The sequence below is a fragment of the Bombus vosnesenskii genome, unplaced genomic scaffold (assembly GCF_011952255.1).
Source record: "Bombus vosnesenskii isolate JDL3184/JDL3185 unplaced genomic scaffold, Bvos_JDL3184-5_v1.1 scf7180000016273, whole genome shotgun sequence".
NCBI classification, from domain to species: Eukaryota; Metazoa; Arthropoda; class Insecta; order Hymenoptera; family Apidae; genus Bombus; species Bombus vosnesenskii.
Window position 1 is genome coordinate 391,827 of NW_022884342.1, and position 20,245 is coordinate 412,071.

Here is a 20,245-nt window from a genome sequence, read left to right on the forward strand (position 1 = left end):
GTATATCTTTGCACATTAACATTTTCCAAATAAATAGTCAAACACGTTCTAATTAAAGTTACAATTACTATACGTATTCGTAAAAGCGTGGAGATCCATAACAAGCTTCTTTGGACAAACGTAGATGTATTCTGCGCGAAAAATTTGACATCTGAAGGGAATACATAAATTATATCAGAATACTTTCAAACAGAGTGTTACGACTAACGCAATAAATAAAAAACCAACGTATACTATTTGTATTGATCAAGACGACGAAGTTTTGTAAAGAGAAGGGTTGAAACTCCTCGCGAGCAGATGATCGATGATCGACAGGATCGTTTGAAGGACAAAACAGATACGTTTAATCCCGGAGGCGAGTCATCTCGCGTGTTTCCGATGCTTCGCAGAGGGGAACAAGCGGTGAAGTAATTAAGAAGCCTTTTTTTCGATGGATTTTCTCCAGCGGCAGCTCGCACGAATGGCGGCCAATGCCCGATTTCTCCTCAGGGATTGGTTTTAAAATTAATGCTGTGTTTCTCCGTTTCGGCTCTTAATGGATTCTGGGAGGAGCTCAGCGAGAACCAATCGCCTTCTGCAGACAACCTGAACCGAAGTGAAAGCATGACACCCACGAAACGATGCCGGCCGCTTCTCGAGATTAGGTCGTATTCACGACTTTTTCCCTTTTCCCTACCTTCGTCCCACCACTGATCCGTTTGCTTACCTGGTCATCGACTAGGGTCCATCGGTCTCAGCGACGTTCTTAATGGTAACGTAGTATAAAAACTCGTTTGGCGGTGCCTGGTGGATGGTCGCGACACGCACTAACATAGGAAATCGATGAGATATCGAGACTGGAATTTTACATTGGCTTTCGAACGGTAAATTACATTGCGTAAGTTTCATCAGTTTTGAATTTCAGAAAGAAAATAATTGGAAAGAATAGTTGTTGTTTGATATCGAGTCTTCTAAGTCTTTTTAATCCACCGTTCTGGTTGGTTTATCGCTGAAAATAATTAAATTTCCTTAGAATAGGAACATGCTAGCGTAAGACATCGTAGCTTGAGTTCGTAAGAATCAATGGAGAAAATAAGGAAATTGTAAAATAATTTACCATTTGTCAAGAGTGTGCCTATACAAAATTCATAGAATCCTCGCATTAACTGATCTTCCACGTTCTCGTAGATGTACATATAAATACAGTTACACGTTCCAGCAACTTCATATTTCACATCGGTATTATGATCGGATCTTTTGCCAAGCATTAACACGATCGCCTCATCCCTTCTTCGATAAATTCATTCTCCTTAATATCAGTCAGCCATAACGAAAACCAGCAGATTTATCAATATCTTCGATATCCACCTACTCTGGCGTAAACCGCCCACGCACAAACCATCCGAATCACAGCCTATTCAATGTCAACCGGGACGAAGCAGACAAACGGAGGCTGTCCACACTTTTTGCCCCTGAAGCGCATGCAACATAACTGTTCCGCGTTTCCCGTACCATGAATAAGATAACGTTGGTGCGTATAGCGTTTTCATTCCACCAGGATATCGACGCAGTGCCTGTTGAATAATAATCGGCCAACTACGAACCGAGTTCCGTTAGGCTGAGCCGCGAAAAGAAGAAACCAACGATCCCACGACGCAATGATGGCCGCGTACAAAGGCCGCGAATCGCTGACGTAGCGGCCGTTTAGTAGGTACATTGAGGCGTGGGCGTAGAACGGACGGTGCGTAGGCTAGCCAGGATTAAGACGTCAGGCGCCCGCGGCGCTTGATTAATGCAGCGCATTCACGGCAACGAAAAGATCCTGCGCCCTTTGCGGGATCTCGCGCGAGCCTCCTCAACCTCCGTTGAGAAACCACGTTCGCCGTTTTTCTAGCGGACACGTAACGAATAGCGAAGCGAACGAGTCGACCACTGCACTGTAACACCGCGAACCTCTGCCGCGATCGTTTGACGACACTGCACCACTCCGAAAATTCGTCCAGGACCTTCCAGCTGTTTCATACATCAAACTAATCCTAATCGGTATTGTGAATAATATTGGAATTTAGAATGTTTGGGAGAATTAGGGATTTTTCAAGCTCCGGAGAGTACCTAGGGAATTTAATAACATTAGGTTGCCCAAGAAATTTCTTTCGTTTTATAAGGAAATAATAGACGCACAATGTCTTTTGCTTTTGTTGAGAATTGTGGATCTGAATTGCCGAAACAGAAGTAAAGAAACACTAAGGTTACACTTAGAATTTGTATTAAAATAGTTTTAGATTTATTTAATAAACGATTTCTAGGATTTCGTCGATATACTTTTGCACGCGTCTCAACACTTTCTTTGTCTCACCATATTCTATACTACACTGCCAGTGGACAGTTGCATTCATCTCTATTTTTCGAGACGCCGCGCACACACATACTTCCACACATTCATACTTACATACGTGTGTCACTACTACGCGGCCAATCTAGTCTAGCACACAAAATTATGCATATCTCAATAGTTTTATATTAGTTTATTGAATTATGCACGTAATAATAGAAATAGAACGAAAAGAAAATAGAACGATAAACTTTGTTCGAGAAATTGTTGTTCATCTATTATTACCTTACGAAATGAAAGAAACTTTTCGGATAACCTAACAAGTATATGGTGATAGCCTTAAGATTGCTGCATAGTAGAGTTTCGTTTGTTTGAACTTTATTAACTTGAAGGAAGATACTAGGAAAGATATTGGTGATTTTTAAAAGTTTCTGGATCGCACATAGTAGAACTTTCTTTATACGAAGCCTGTTCATTTGAAGCATTATAGAATTTAGTAATCCTTATCTCGGTAGAATTTCCATTTATGTGAGTTTCATATATTTCAACGAAATTTTACTTTCTGTTAGATTCAATGCACTGCTGGCGATTGAACGTAACTCGTATGAATATAAACTCCTACTATAGTTACGAAAAATCATAGATAGTTGAAAGCTTCAATGAACTCTTATTATATAAATTGCTTGTCCTGAGAATTGTAATATAAATGGAACTCTAAACTCTACTGTATATTCGATTCTGTATATTCTTGGAATATATGACATATTACTTATATTTAATGTATCACATTAAACTATTCGGTTTGAATCTTCTCTGAAAAATCTGACATTTCAGATGATCATCATTCATACACTGAACTATATACAGACGCAAGAGGAGTCGAGAAAGTGTTAATGTATTCAGCAAAACTTGAAACTTTCAACTCCTTAGTACCTTGAAACTTATTTGGAAACCTTGAAAGCGACGTTTCATTAAAACTGGTCATTGAAACTCGAAAGTAATTATCAGTGTCTGCCGAGAATCTGGTAGCTTCAAGGACGTTGAACGCAAGCACACAGTTAACCATGGGAAACAGGTATCGTCTCACTTGGTATTATTATACCTCGAGAACGAAAGGGGCGAAGGTTTCCTCGCACATATATGCGCACGCTATCCCTTTCATCCATTTCGCTGCAAGATCAAGGTAATCGATTAAATTGGCATGTTAATAGACGAAATTGTCTGAATATTACAAACACGCAATACAAACAGGTCTTTTTCCATCTGAAATTACCGATAATTTGGAGGTTAGGTTGGATTATTAAGCAATTACCAACGATGAAATAGCGAATATCGAGCCGCTGTTGACAAAGCCACGGCAAATCGGTTGTTCGTACATGCTTGGGATAACGAGCTCATTAACCAAAGATCACCCTCCTCCATCGAGAGCAGATCACCTGTCAGTATGGCGTCGATAACCGTCTGCACCTGCGAGGGCTTGATTGTAGCTAATGTAGAGGCACTCTTTCGCCTCGATTAATGACGCACAGGAAAATGACTTCCTCCACGATACCGCGAAACCGATTCAGCTACCACGTCGATTAACCATCGTGAAATATTGTAATTTCTTTGTCACCGTGTAAACAGGTGGAAAGGAATCGTTGAGTATCTTAAAATTTACATACTAAATATTCTGTTCTTCAATTTTTGTATTATAATCTTTTGTTTTCATAAGTAAAAGAATTTTTAGTATTTCAAGATTGAAAATTGAAAAATAGAATAGAATATAAGAAGAATATAAAAATAGAAAGAAAATTGAAGCTAGCAATATGACAGTATATCTCTATTGATAAAAAGTTTCTTCAAATTTAAAAGTTATTGATATGCATGATTTCTGGTTTCAATTTTATGCTAGTTATATTGCAAGTAACGCAAATAACACAGTAGGGGAGGACGAGTTAACTCGTCATTGGAATTCCTAACCTCTGGGGTATAATTATTTCTTTGTTTATCAATCTCTTACTTTTAATTGTATCGTTTCATTCTTATTGCGAGTAATTTATGTAGGTAATATTTACATTTGCAAGAACTAACATCCACCTAACTAAAATTAATTCGCCTTTGTCAAGTCTATTCAAGTCTATGATTATAGAAGTTTGCAGTTAAGTTTCTGCTCTGGAATTCTCTACCCTCGTTAATAAACTGACTCGTCGACAGACCAGGTAGCTCGTAATTTCGCATCTCGGGCATCTTACGATTTTCGAGGTCGAAAATTTCAAAGGAACGGTCAATCAACTTCCGTCTCTGGTTCTCGAAGATCGCTTCACAATTGAAACGTCAGGAAAACGAATGGCTACACGTCAGTTTGGATGGAAAAGCCATTAACGAACATGATCCTCGAAAAGGAACTGAACGCTGAAGGGGTTCTCGAACCCTTATTATCGTTACAACTAATTTTTCTTGACTCCTAAGAAAAATTCACTTCACTGCTCTACGGGAACGACCTTTCGCTCAATGCAATTCAAATTTTTCCAGATTTATCCTGTCATCTTCGTGTCTTTCTGTATCCTCGAACAAAGCTACCATCCAATATCCCCAGTACGAATCTCGAGCAAACAAAAAACCTTCCAGGTAAGTGACAATTTACACATCCAATAAATCCATAGCTTCTAGACCCATCTACTATTTTATCATCCCCTATTTGCAAACAGGATTTCCATCAAATATCCCGATTGTTTGAACTGCCAAACAATCGTCTGTCCATAACCTAGAAAAAGTAAACAGTGGAAGACGAAGAAGGAAAGGGATTGGCCGATTCGTGAGGGAAACGAAGCGACATCCGATGCCAGGGCTACGTGTGGAGACAGTGGATGGACAGGACGAGATCCGTTGCATAGGACACCCAATTGAAACGTCCCGGAACGAAGGATGGATGGCTGTCACTAGCGTGAGGGAGGTCTGACCGTGCGAGCACGGTTGCCATTTTGAATTCCCCTCGATTGCTGGGCCGAGTTTGAGGGATCGTAGGCGGAGATGAAGCTTTTACACCGTGGAACGAAGACGGGAGATGGAAGGCTGGTCGGGATGGATGCCGTTCAGAAGACGACCAGGTACCCAGGCCTGATACCTCGTACAAGGATACACCTTATTCCGAGCAGAGGATAAACGCGGTAAGAGAGAGGCGCGGCCCACGGCGTCATTTATCATTGCTGGAGCTCATTAAGGCCGAATCTGCCGCACGCTGATCGTCTGGGATTACACTTTCCTCTGGTCGGATCCCTCCGGCGCTTAACCCTCCATCCTTTCGGCTCTCTGTTCGCTTCCTTCCTTCTTGCTTTCACCATACTATCCTTCGTTCTTCCAATGGATACACGTTCGTTCGTTTGTGTGTTCCAGGGTGCTCTCGTTACGAGAGATTCTCCGCTGTACCCAGCACGATCTGCTCGCCTGTCGATGAGCTGATTGCTGTTTGGATACACACGGACGCTCCCTGTTGGCAAGGGAGTTTATACGTGCGTAAGAGAAATGGCGGTGGCTGGTCCGTTTGTTCAGAATGGATTTCCAGCCAGGATTCTCTCTGTTACGAGCTAACCTCTTCGCCAGGTATTGAGTCGTCAAATGTGCCGATTGCTTCTTCGTGAATCTTTTGTAATTGGGAGGTTAGTATTTCCAATTGACTACTGTCTTTAGTTTCGAGCTTTTCATTATGCGTCCTGTTCACTATAGTTTGATAGGAATCAGTCTAATTTATGCGTTCATCTGTACTTGGGTAATTACACACTTCGTTATATTCAAATGTTTACTAGTGTTAAGTGATTGCTCATCTGCATATATTCACTGTAATCACCACTTTCTCATACTATGTCGTTTTTCTTACTTCCAGCTCCGTCAGCCAACGCCATGTTTATTTGTTAACCTCATTTGCTACATGTTTTCAAATGGGATTCTTCAGCGATATTCTACGAGGACAGTGTAAGAAGCTTCTCAATTCTCAGAAAATAACTTCTCAAAATTAAACAATCTTATGGTCTTTTCTTGTACGTATTCATCGATCTCATTACAGTGGCGTTATCAGGCCAGAGGATGTTCCATTACCAAACGCGTGACGGTTGCCCAACAACTTTCTAACGTGCAATTCCAACAGAGGATAGCGAACACCAAATTCCGCATGCAGAACTGTTGCTCTCGCTGAGCCGCAAAGTACTCTTCGGCGAGTCTATTTGATCAGGTAGCATGCGATCGCTGCATCAACCCCGATCAATCTCGTTACAGCAGTTTCTTTCGCGAGACGACCACGAACAGTTTCACTCGAGAGCAGAATCACAAAGCGTGGCAACTTTAGCAGACGCCATTTACGCGCTCGTCGTTCTTTCCAGCTCCCGGCTCACATGCTGACCTCGCTCGGTTTTTCCGACCGGCCTCCGGGCGAAATCCGGCGAACGGTGCATTAACTCTCCAACCCGAGCAGCCTAATGACGCCACCGCGTCCCCATAGGGATCCTACGCTCGTGATTTCTTTCTCGCTGCTTTCTGTTACCAGTTCGGTCCTGGCTCATCTATCACGCCGCGAAAAAACTCGCTCCTTATATCGTGTCCTTCTCTCCTTTCTACCCGGCTCTACCCGTCCTTCTATTGTCTATTATCGCTTCCCTTGTTTCTTCTGCCTCCTCCGCTCTCTGCTTCCAGAGCGAGTTCATTTTTGAAGAAAATTGTACATAAGAATTGTACACAATTGTACATAAGAATCGTCGATATTATACTGAGATTAAAATTCATCTCTTAGGGAAGTTATAGTGCAAGGAGTCCATAAGTACTGTGTTCAAGGATTTGGCAAAGTGTTTTCGATTATGTGGAGATTTGCGAGTAGATTCTCGAGGACGATTATTGTATAACTCTCATATTCTGTGAAATCAGGTTTACGTTATCGGAAAGGTCGCTGAACCTGGTCTAATATCATTTAAACATAATACCATGGTCGTTTAGGAAAAGTCCGCACCCTCGTAAAACAGAAACTTCGCCGACATCTCTGAAGGCAAACGATCCGCAGTTCCAAACCCCTCCTCCATATCCATCAACACCAACAATCTCCTGCTCCATGGCAATCTTTCGACCTTTCAACGTTTCTCAAAATATTTCTCGAATCCTAACACAAGTGACAAATATGGTTAAAGGGTGAACGTATCGACCGGATGGCGAGATAGTTGGAAGCGGAAAGGGGAGTAAACGGGATGGTAAAAAGCAAAACGATCCATGAACCGGGCAACAAGACGGTGGCGGACACGACTAGGGGCGAAGACGCTAGAACGAGGCATTTGTCGCGAGTAGAGCAAACACTCGCAACTCCATCAACGTCCCCGAAGTTTCTTTCGGGTGTTGCCTCGGCTACGGTTGTATTCAACGGCACGGAGCGTCGGTGTTCTATCGCTTTTCGGTTTTTGCCTGTCACCCCTGCCCCTCCTAAGCGGCGCGACCGTGCGCTAGCAAACCACTCGTGGCTGCCCCCTCTGGCTGAGAAATGCCGCTACTTTTATTTTGCCGGTTCCCTACGTTAGCGATTTTTCCATCACCGCGGCGAGATATTTCACCGGCAATCTAAGAGTCGCAAATGGAGTCCACAATGAGGCAGAAATGGCTTGGCGCACTGATGGCCCCGGCATTTGTCTTCCCTCTGTTCCTTCCTTCTTTCCTCGTCCTCCTTCCTTTGCCCGGCTCGAGCACGCGTCTCTTTTCCCCCCTCTCGTTGCAACCTACGGTCAGATGACCAGTGCCTTATTCACGCTGCAATTGTTTTCCTTTAATCTTGGCTCGTTTCTTTTTTAATCGAACTACAGGCAAACGTTGATTACATTGGCATACACGGTGTGCGAAGAGTTGGCAGGTTAGAAGAGGATCCGAAGCTCGAGACGAGCCCCAATTAAAATATCCTGATCACCAAAGAGCAGAGGAAAGAATAAAAAGTACGCGATCTCGAGACTCTTCATCTTTTCCAGTTTAACCGACCATCAGCTCAAGTGAACACGCTTATTAACGACATCATTGCGGCCAGCTGCTGGTACAGGGCTATCTTTATGCAAAGAGCGCGTAAGCGTCGAGGAAAAGGGCAGAGGATCGTGGAACGCGGTCGTGCGAGTCAGCGCAGCCATCTCGAGGGCGCCACCGTCCCCGCCATCTTCTCCGCGCCGGGCAATAGCCGCGCAATTATAAGTCCATCAACGGCGAACGAAGCTCCGCGTTTTTCTGACGCCAGCCGCGAGTGTTGAAGAGAAGGAAGAACGACCGCGCAAGCAAGAGGACGCTTTCTACGGTGCTCGGATCGTGTGCGTGGCGCGTACAGCGCTTTGCTCGAAAGAGGCAGAGACCGGTAACGCGGGCATTTCGTGCATCAAAGTCGGTCTGATGCGATTTTAATCGCGGCTACCCCTCCCGCTTTTTCTCCGCCCGCCGCCAAAGGCCTGGACTCTCGGCCGGACCAACCCCTAGCCACCCGGTCCGGTGTAAAACCGATTAATTTCATTCCTCTGCCCCTCGATATCGAAGGAATCTAGCCGCCGGCTGACGACAACCGGCTCCGCGTAATTCATGCCTTCTTGCCATTGTCGCCCTTTCGAATCTAGTCCCCCTATATATTAGCAATTAAGCCTTGCAACGATCGAATTTCAGATCACGAGCGAAATGTTTCTCCGAGTGCAGATTTTTAACGTCAGAAGTATCGGTAACTCGAAATAGCGCGAGATGGATCGAATGACAGATAAGATAAGCTAAGAATATTGTTCCTTATCGGTAGGCGAGAGAATGTAATTATTGAACTTTAAAGTAACGTGTTATTAATGGATCGTTTAAACGGATATCAGATACCGATCGTCCGAGAGATTGTTAGTTATTATCTTTTATTTATTATTGCTCTTTTACCTATTTCGATTCTTATCTATCTACTCTATTAAATATAACAATATTTAATAATACGATAAATAACAATATAATAAAAGTGCAATAGCACTGCCTTGATTATTCTGTCTCTAAATACACCATAGCAACTTTTGGGTTTTTGCCTCCTTCCTGTGCTTATTGTCGTTCCTCCCCGTTTTGTATTGCCCTTTCTCTTTCTCTATTATTGCTTTTAGTTCACTTAAACCAGTCTCCAGTCTCGTTTGGTATGTTTTCTGTGTCCTTTGGTACTTCTTTCCTTTTACATAACCTGCATCTTTCTCCCTCTTCTTTCCAGTATTCCCTTGCTTTGGTCTGGTTTCCACATCTTGCTAATATTTTTCTGTCCTTCCACTTCATCCTCCCTTCTATGTATTTTGCTAACTCTTCTTCGGCCATTTTTCTGTAATGTATGTTATATTTGGATTCCTTTATCCTTTTCCCCCTCTCTTCTGCTTCCCGAGAGATTATTAGTTTTATTATCCATTCACTCTTGTTGTTTGGCTCTGCCCATCGATATCTGGTATTATACTTAGCCACAAACTTCCTTTCGTCTTCTACATTTTAATCCTAATTTTTCCCAGAAACCTTACATTTTCCAGATAAAAGTAGGACTTTAGTGTCCCTCCTCTATATTTCCTTCAACAATCTTATCTTCTAGCGAAAGTGTCGTAAAACTAGTTTTAGGCACATAACCTAACTTTTGTTAGAAAAATGTATGGTTCTAACTTCTGAAGCTTCAAATTTCTACATATTTGAGGTGTATGTGTATTGCACGTGATAATTGATAGATGTCGTTGATGGGGTACTGCTATTTTTCTTCTAATTTACCTAAGGCGCTAACCACTGCGCTGTCGTCGTCCGACACTACTTAGTGTCGAGTGGTGGTATTTGCTGTTGAGTGCCGCCACATATTATTCGATAATCGCAGTTAACGCGTTGACTGCCACGCGTGTTTTCAAAGAAATCTGCGTCAGGCGACGCGTGCAATCGATATTTTAGTAACGCGAGTCGCTCAAGCGGTGGTCTCGAGAATCATCTCTCGTTTCGTTTGTTCGCTACGTTAAAACCACTGGCTGTTGTCGAATATAACGAAGGGAAGTGCGGTACAGATTGTTCCGACCAAACGGTTTCTTACTCCACCGCAATTAGAAAAGCGACCGAATGCCACGGAAAACTTGGCACTCCGCTCCTTCTGCGAATTTCCGTTGCAGACGCTTCCACGGTTTACAAAATTGCAACGAGGAAGAATATGAATATTAGAATATTTGGACGATTGTTAGCTGCGAAATTATTAGAGTTGTCTGAAGATACAAAAAATCCTTGTCTTCGACGGAGCCAGCGCAATATCGCCGTTCGGAAAAATGATTCCGGGAGAAGCATCAGACGCGCGTGCAAACTACGTTGCGCGAATAAAAGACGTGGAATGGAGCGAACAAAGGCGCGAAGGAATTTGAAGAAAACAACGACTTACTGTCCAAATCGTGCCCACCGACCTCAGCTATGCGTAGAATGCTTGAAAGTTTCACGTTCTAAATAATTTTGTCAATAAACCATTTTCGTGTTACTTTTATAACAATTCCACAGTTTCATTATTGTGGAACATCTTTTCAAATGCCTACGACGATCCTCCGCAAGTAGTCGAATAAGCGACACTCGAATGTGGGTTACGCGGCCCGACCAGAAACTTTGCTGACACCCGAATACGGCAGCCGTCGTAGCAGTCGACGTGTTAAAAGATATACTTTCACTCATCCACCGAAATTCCTCAGACAGCAGCTAACGGTGCTTATCGACGGACGCAAAAAGGGTGAAGCTGGGGTACGAAGTAAACGCGGAAGGTCTGTATAAGTTTGTGGAAAGGACAGGCGGAGTGTCAGCGGCAGACTGAGACTATGGGCAGCCGACATAAATATGCATGTCTCCGCGGGCCCATGGTTCATGTGCCGGTGATCGTTATATCTCCATCTGACCGGAGACTGGAAGAGCCAGCCAGGGGGTTGGTGGTCCGGTAATACATTCAAAGTTGAATGTAGGGACTGTAGGGACAGAGAAAAGGGGGATGGAGGATCGTCCAGCCCTGTACGTGGGAGTAGGAGAGGGCAAAACGGGGTGGCGAAGTAGGTGGACGCAGAAGAGGCGAAGCAAGAGGGAGCCAGCTAGCGCGGCGAGGACGACGGAGGGGGAGGTTTCTCGTGTTTCATTTCCTGAGCTCCTATATAACTTTGTGCTCAACTCGACACCAGATTAATAACGGCCCCACCTATCCTATTCTATCCCAAGCCGAACAAGTTCGTGCTGTGTGTAGACTCTGTGTGCCGTGCGCTCGCGATGTCTACCTCATATCGTTTCTCTCTTCTCCCTCTTTCTTCTGCTTTCTCAACCCCTAAGCGTATTAGTTCCATCTCCGTCTGTTTTTCTGTATCTCTGTTTCTCTAGCCGGCGCACACCTTTTCGCGCGACGGATGCACGACATGCTTGAAAATTCTGTCCATGTTACAGATGCTGCACGAGAACGACGGCACGCCCTGACAAACCGATGCGCTGAAAACTTGGCAGCGGCTGACCGATGCAACTCGTACGCCGAACCGGGGTAATCGTATTTCATATCGCCATGGCCAACCTGTTATTTGTTCGTCGGCCTCCACCGACCGCTACGCACCGCGGGAGAATATGCAGCGTATTCCATCTATATTTTCTCTTTTTTTCTTTCTTCTCTCGTCCATTGAAAGGTGGCAAGCAAACAAGGATGAAGGAACAGCGTACAGAGTTGCGAGACGTACGTTACGTCAGTTGCGATTCCTTAGGTTCGACTTTCGGCAAGTAACAACGAGAGCGAGGAGATAGAGCCAGAAGATGGAAAAGGAATTAGGAACATTACTACAATCCATAGAAATTCAAAATAATTGATATTCACTAAATGTATCGTTATTGCAACAATTTTTCGGTTATCTTAGTTTAGGACTGTTGAGGTTATTCGATATATAAAGAGAGGAACGTGTGGATAAATTGTAAAGTAGAAAATATACTGTAATACGGAAGTGTAAGTACAAGTAGGAATATAATTTGAGCTGGTCCCGATCCGCACGCTAGTGTCACACGCTCAAGATGGCCACCCGCTCAGAAACAGTAATCAGATAGACGAAACATCCTGCATGTCATAGCTATGGGAATAATAACCAAACAGTAACGAAATAGCCGCCTCTGATATACATCCGACGATAACCCCTCCAAAGGGACTAAAACCTCGATATAAAAACCCTGCTAAATCAGCGCTCGAGACCTCATTCTGTTCTAACACTTTGAACCGTCACTCTGTTGGATTTATATAATAAAAATTCCATCATTTTATACGAAGTTCAATCTCTTCACCTTATTCGTGAAACGTACGAACTGCGACGCGAGATCACCGGCGATCTATCGGTTTCGTGATTTCTTGTGTCTCCGACGTAACACTAGCAGCGTTACCCTATAACTGAAAACTCCGAAGCTATCGTCGCCTGTCTACTGTCTATGGTCTGCCTGTTATTAAATATAGGTTAGGGGTTGATATTTAATGGATTCACACAGATTGAATTTTACTTTCTATATTTCACCACCTCGTACAAAACGTCTGAACACACCAGATACACTTAGATAATTAACACGTGGTCGACTACTAAGACAAAAGAGCGTCGTTAGGAGTCATACCAACTTAGCTTGTAGAACTAGCGACGATACCAACTTAACGTTTCTCAATACTGCCTTCGCCCCAGTCTATTGTTTATACGCTGTCAATGGCTTCAGTGCTCGAGAAAACTAAAAGGACCAGATGTACAGTTCTCTTAGAATCGGTGACCACTTCAACAAGGACCAATTATGTGAAAAATTATACCATATCCGAGATTTTCTCCGGAGTGTAATCACAGGATAAGCTTCTCATGCGATCACGTGCGCTGTTCCATCTAGCTAACCTAAACTTAGCCCAAACTTATAATCGGACTCGATTATTTTACGCCGGACGATTGTTATTATTTTGATCGTTGTTATCTTAAATTGCAACTGATAATCGGAATTTTGAGTGGCGATTCTCAATTGAACACACGTTTCACAGATTTTCTAACGCGTTCCACCCTCTAAATCTTGGACTGTGCGTCACAGTGCGCAACAAATCCGCGGCAGGTATTCTTTTTCCTCATGGTGGCAGATCACCGCCACTGATTCGGCTTCATGAGCATGATGGTCGCCTCGCGTGCCAAGATAAATGTACCGCAGACACGTTATTACCTATCGGTACGTGGCGCCGGCCCACTGAAACACGTCATATCGTAGGCAGATGTATGGAAGCGGTGTTCAAAGAATACTCATCTACCTGGAGTATGTATGCGAACCAGGATCGGGCGCGCTCGCGCGGACACGCGACGTGGCTAGGATATTCTGGTAATGCGTATTTGATTACGACCACCGGACACTCTCCGTTCCTGTTTACGTCGTGTTTGCCCGACTGCTTTAATAGAATTGGGCTTGATCGTGCCTGATGCTCGTCCTGTCAACTTTGCCCCGTCAACAGATAGTGTACTTGTTTATATATTGCCGCTGATACTTGATATTTTACGGAGTAGATCAATCTAGGATTTGTATAAATCGTTTAGATACTTTGTTCAACACTGAAACTACCACAGCAGTCAGATTGGTTGGTTTTATAATTTTATTTTAAAATTCCTACTTCGTGTTATATTTTTTCCGCAATGATAACTAAAAGAATAATATAATGAATTTTATTTTGTTTTTTAGGTATTCCAATTAAAAAACAGCGATTTCGATTAACTTTTTACAGAATGACGATGCCATTAACAGATGCAAGATATTTCTTTAATAGCGATGATTCATTAAAGGAGTGAGAAAAATCATGAAAGTTCGGTATAACTCCACAAAGTGCTCATATACTGGAAACTACTTTAGATTAAAAAAATCGAGGCGCTTTCAGAGAAATGTGCTTTTTGCAAAAGTCACACATGATTACAGATTTCCTACTTTCGTTGAATTTTTTGCCCCTTGAAAGCGAATTATGCATGCGAAAAAGTATTACTTGGATTTGTTTAAAAAGCTGCTTATAAAAAATATATATAGTATATAACAGCATTTGTAAATAAATAATTCCTCGTTGTAAAATTTAAGCGTAGCATTTGAATGTGCATCCAGGCCCCGCAAAAGGTCACGCCGGCCCTGATTTATATATTTCATGGTGAATATCTTTATATAAATTTGTAGTATAGTGGACGAAAAGCTTAAGAGATACCGGGCGGACTATAAACAATGTCGCGAGAAAGCCTAAGTGCCGACAGGACCAACAATGTATCTTTGATCCTTCGATCGAATAATTACGCGAAAATGGCCTGCGTAACCTTGGCCATGAGCGGTTGCGGAACATGTGTGTGGTGGGGCTAAGACAAAAGACAAAAGACAAAGAGATGCTAAGTGAAACAGACGAATTAACAGTCAGTGTTAGTTGAGAAGTCAGGGAGTGCGAATTGCGTTGTCGAGAGAGCGTGGTCCGCGTGAGAGAGAGCGTTGGAACCGTAGTGACGAGAGTTGCAAATCAACTATTTAGTTGTCTTAATTATAGTACGTCATTGTATTTAGTTCATGTTAAATAACTATCGTTTCCTGTTTAACCAACATCTGTTTAATCCATTATAAATAAACTAATTGTAGTAAAGGTTCTACAAATTATACAAATGTTTATATTACATTATTATATTCATAAGTATAAACTAATTGTAGTAAAGATCCTACAAATTATACAAATGTTTATATTACATTATTATATTCATAAGTATAAACTAATTGTAGTAAAGATCCTACAAATTATACAAATGTTTATATTACATTATTATATTCATAAGTATAAACTAATTGTAGTAAAGATCCTACAAATTATACAAATGTTTATATTACATTATTATATTCATAAGTATAAACCAATTGTAGTAAATGTCCTACAAATTATACAAATATTTATATTACATTATTATGTTCATAAGTTACACAAGTCAGTATGTGTTTTTGATAATATACATACACATTATTATTTACATATATACTAATTTACATATATATTATCATAAATATTATTTGACATAAATATATTTGATGGCAGCATATATGTACATATCTTCAAAGTGGAAGATGTTAATTAATCATTCAAAAATGTACGGCTATATGATTAATACTTGCCACTTTATATGACAACAAAGGGACCAGCTAATATATCACCAAGATCGCTGAAAAATTCATGTTATTTGAACCATAAACTACATGAAACATTAAATGTACCGACTTGTACGTAACTTATGAATATAATAATGTACGATCTTTACTACAATTAGTTTATTTACAATAAACAGATTAAACAGACGTTGATTAAACAGAAAACGATGGTTGTTTAACATGAACTAATCACAATAACGTATTATAATTAAGACAACTCTCAACTCACAATGACTGTTAATTCGTTTTTGTTCCTTAGCAACTCCTTGTCTTTTGTCTTAGCCTCGTGTCTTTTGTCTTACCCCCACCACGTACGTATTCAAACAAGCAGCCGCTTGTTTATAATTCGCTCGACACCCCCGGGCCTCTCGTCCACGATACTATGATAACATAATATAAAATTTGTATGATTTTAATACAATAATTTTAAGTATAAAACTTTGTTCGCATCGATAAGATTAAGCGATATCGTGACAAAGTAGCCTAGCGAAATGACGACTTAATACAATTAATATTGTTGAGAAAAGTTAAGTTGGTATCATCGCTAGTTCTACAAGCTAAGTTGGTATGACTCCTAACGACGCTCTTTTATCTTAGGAGTCGACCACTTGTTAATTATCTAAGTGTATCCGGTGTGTTTAGACGTTTTGTACGAGGTGGTGAAATATAGAAAGTAAAATTCAATCTGTGTGAATCTATTAAATATCAACCCAAACCTATATTTAATAACAAATATTATAAAATCTAGCAGAAAATCGAATGGAGAAATCGCAATAGCCATCGTCTATCAAAGAACCATCGAATCGACGTGCGCGAGGCATCATAGACGTCGCTGGGATCGAACGTGCCAGGACACAAGGGCGATAATGATGATGACGTCGGCGGTCATTACCTCGGAAGCGTACCGCCCATTTTGTTTCTTTCGCCACCGCGTTTTAAAAGAAGATAGCAACGAACGACGAACGAGTCTTGGGCTGGATCGGCCAAAGGGTACGTTATTCCCCCGTTCGAGATTGATCGCTCGAAATGAAATATTTAATTCACAGACCTGCTCCTATAGGCGCTGCTCGCCGCTGCCCAATGACAAACGCGTTACAAAATATTTTTAGATTACCAGGCCAGCCGATTTATGGCCATATTAACCGACGGTATTCCTCGCCGTCGTCGGCCTGCCGATATTAACACGTACGAAAGTGAATTACCGCGCATCAACATGCATTCTTAAACATATTCCCTTCGACGTGTAAAGTATGGCAGTCCATTAGTGGCTAAATCGTACGCTCGAATCCAAGCCAGTACCCCTTCTCTCGTGACATTACGTTTTATTCGTAGCCCGGTGTCCATTTGTGTACCCGATATCTTCGATTCTTCGTGAAAAGCAGCATGTTTTGTGCTCACAGTGAATCGATCGAATCGACGACCAGTGTATTTAAGGACCGAGTATTCGCGAAATCAGCTACACGTGAGACTGGCTCGCGGATCCAACACAGTAGCTGCCCGAAGACGGATGGCCGCCATTATTCCGGATATACTAACAGATGCCTGCGCTTATTAATTTAATTGGTCGCCGTTACAAGCAATGCGTAGCTAATTAAACTCGAATGAAAATAAATACACGACGACGTCGGAGAATTGCGAATTTAGGCGATCGTTGGCTTCGAAGTATGGGCCCGACAATGTTCTGTCGTGGATTTTATATTGGTTTTCAGAAGAATCGAAATATTCTACGTTGTAGAATTGCAGTTAAAAAACGAACGACTTCTTTCTTGATGAACTTTCTCGGTAGCCATTGGCGCTGTTAAAATCGCTGTGGTACAAAATTTCCAGGACCCTCTGATCCCCTGCTTCGTAGCCCGAGCGATATTAATTGGCCGATCATCGACAGCCCTGCCACCCCAAAGCCGAACGATTCGTCGAAAAAGCGAACGCAGCCAACGGCAGCGGTTCTCGGTTGCGCAAAACAGCTCATCAAACATCCATAACGACAGCTACAGGAAAACGGGGCAACCCTTTGCGCTCTCACCCTCTTGCCTGCTGCTTCTCTCTCGCGGCTTACCCCTACTCCGTGTGTACATACTCGACACGACGTTTTAGTTCTCGACAGTCGAACTCGGCCAAACCTCCGACAAGGGCTCCGCTAATGAATTTGGAAAGTGTAATCAGTAGCGTAGCTACTGGCAGGGGATGCTGGTAGCGGAGGAGAAAGGCAGGGGAGGGAGGGGATGACTTGAGGGTCGAGGAGCCGGCGAAATCGTCGGTGGAGAAACGAGGAACAAGGAGAAGCAGAGCCACGGCACCGTATCAGAACCGGAGGGAGGAAAGAGGGATGAAAGAGGGCGGATGTGACGCGGAATGATGGAGCGCGGACCGTGGAGAAAAATGAGAGTGGCGGAAAGGCGAGGGTGGAGGGACGCTGATGGATCGGCGCTCCTCCCTCCGTTGCACCCTCTCGCGGCTCTCTCACGCCCGACCGTCCCTGGGCTCCCACCCCCGTCAGCCACCCTCCACGTTCAGGTTCGCGCTCCCAGGGGTGGAAAAGCCCCGCAATATTACTCATAGTCGGTGGGCCTCGTCCTACCACGTCCTTCACCCTCTTCCTCTATTTTCCACCGTCTCTTTCTATTTTCCTCTCCTCCTGCTTCCGCGCTTTCATCTCTGTCCCCTTTTCTTTCTTCCTAGTCTTTCTTACGTTCTCTTCTCTTTTTCATGCTCTTTATAATTTCCTTGATTTTGCTAGATGTTTGATGTTTGTTTGTATATAATGACGGAGTGTTGTCTGTTTGAATTAGGATCAATGGAAATTGTACGCAATGCTGGTAATACTACGTTGACTGGTTATGTTACGTTAGCTCCGGGTGAGTGTTATCAGTACACCACATATACTGAGCGTTTTGGACGTTAGGACAATTGGATGCTCCATTACAGGTCTGCTCTACACGATTCATACGTAAGGAAATTATTATCTTGTTTTTATAGAACCAATAACTTTATTTGAAATATTTATTTGTTGTTGTGTATATTACTTTATACATTTCTTGAATTATTTACTAATATCATTTCTCTATTTTCCAGGTGTTCCATGTTATTGAATTCCCTCACAAATATAATAAGAATCGTATTTTGTTGGATCTTGACACTAAGGTAATTCTGAGAATTAATATTATCGTGCTAATATGTTGTACATTGTTTATTTTGAAATTGCTCGACATTTTTCTTATATATCACAATCTTATTATACACAGCGTGCCTGTAACCCATCCTGACAGCATCCTGAAGCAGGAGCTCCACGGAAATTATTTATTCATACTCGATCTTCCGCGACTAACCACGCTTGCCGCAACCCTCGTGGTGAAACGTGCAGGGGTCGGAGGTTTATCGAAACAGTTTCCAGTTGCTGCTCAATAATATCGAACATCGAACAGAAGCCACGATAACGTGAAAATTAGCACCTCGTCGTAGGAGCTTATACTTAACGCGTTCTTTGGATTCTTTTAGATCCAATTGTTAATCAATTTATTAAATTGGAGAAAATTCATACTACTTGAAAGATAAACAATTTCGTTGACACGAAAGTGAAATTAAAAGATAAAAATTCGGGTATCGTAAAATAAAATAGTAACTTTGAAATTATTATCGATCAATGTTTTAAATCAGAAAAATTCGACCTTGAATGTGAAGCACTTGACTCGTTACTACTCTCATTTTCCAATTTAACGTAACGTAATTGAACGAGATTGTTATCGATGAATCTACATTTTATCGGCATGTACATCGATTTGGTATACAAAATGGGTACTATTTGCATGCGACAAACACGAGGATACGTATAATCAGTCGGACGTTTCATGATGTTATGTTAAACAATTTTCTGGCAAAGCCAGTGCATTTAGTCTAAGATATATATTGACAAATGCGTGGATATTTCCGGTAAATATCGCATTTTCCACGAGGCTAAACAACCAGCATATGCACGTTGCAATTTCGTCGATGTATATACCAACGACTGAATCTGTTAGGCAAGGTCTCACCAACAAATCCGTATATTTATTTGTTGTGTCTGATGCAAAACCCATACGTTTTGCGTCCACCTTTTTTGATCCGATAAATTATAAGCTTGCGTTGCAGCGGATTCCTGTCAGCTCCGTGACACGTTTGCCAAACCGGTGATTGGTCAACGGGTATCGGTTGGAAATTACTCGTCACACTCGACGTCTGACCTTTTTCTCTCATAGCCACTAGATCCATCAAAGAAATCATATGAATTTTAATTTCTTCTCGAATTTCATATCCATTGGCGCACAAATTTTTCCTCCATCTAGCAGTGAAACTGATTAAATTTAAAAAAAAAAACAATTAAAAATGAAAGTAGATTTTATCTATTCTTCGTAAAATATTACATTTATGATAAAATAATTGAACTGTTGAACAACCAGAGTATCAGATATGTTCATTTACAATGTCAATATATTTGTCCAAAAAGTATCTTTCTTTTACAGACACATCTTTTATAACGATGTATCTTTATAGAAACGTGAAACACAATCTGTCGAACATTGTAACTATTTTGATAGAACTATTGAGATATGTATAATTTTATATGCTAGACTAGGTTAGCTGCGTAGTAGCGATACTTGTATGTGAATATCAGTGTGTGGAAGTATGTGTGTGCGTGGCGTCTCGAAAACAAAGGAATGTAAACTGTTCAGTTAACGGTCTGGTATCGAATAGGTATGACGCGTGCAAGTGAGTATTGATGAATATCTTTGAAATCGTTTATCAAAT

At 41.9% G+C, this 20,245-nt stretch overlaps 1 protein-coding gene and 1 long non-coding RNA gene across 2 annotated transcripts in view; one reads left to right on the forward strand and one right to left on the reverse strand.

Annotated features, from left to right (window-relative positions):
• LOC117242295 overlaps positions 1-20,245 on the reverse strand; it is a 148,274-nt gene that overhangs the window by 18,527 nt on the left and 109,502 nt on the right. The gene's annotated exons all lie outside the window — the stretch shown is intronic.
• LOC117242287 lies at positions 16,063-18,377 on the forward strand. Its single transcript, XR_004495218.1, has 3 exons — positions 16,063-16,136; positions 16,212-16,453; positions 18,253-18,377. It is a non-coding gene; the product is annotated as an uncharacterized LOC117242287 (long non-coding RNA).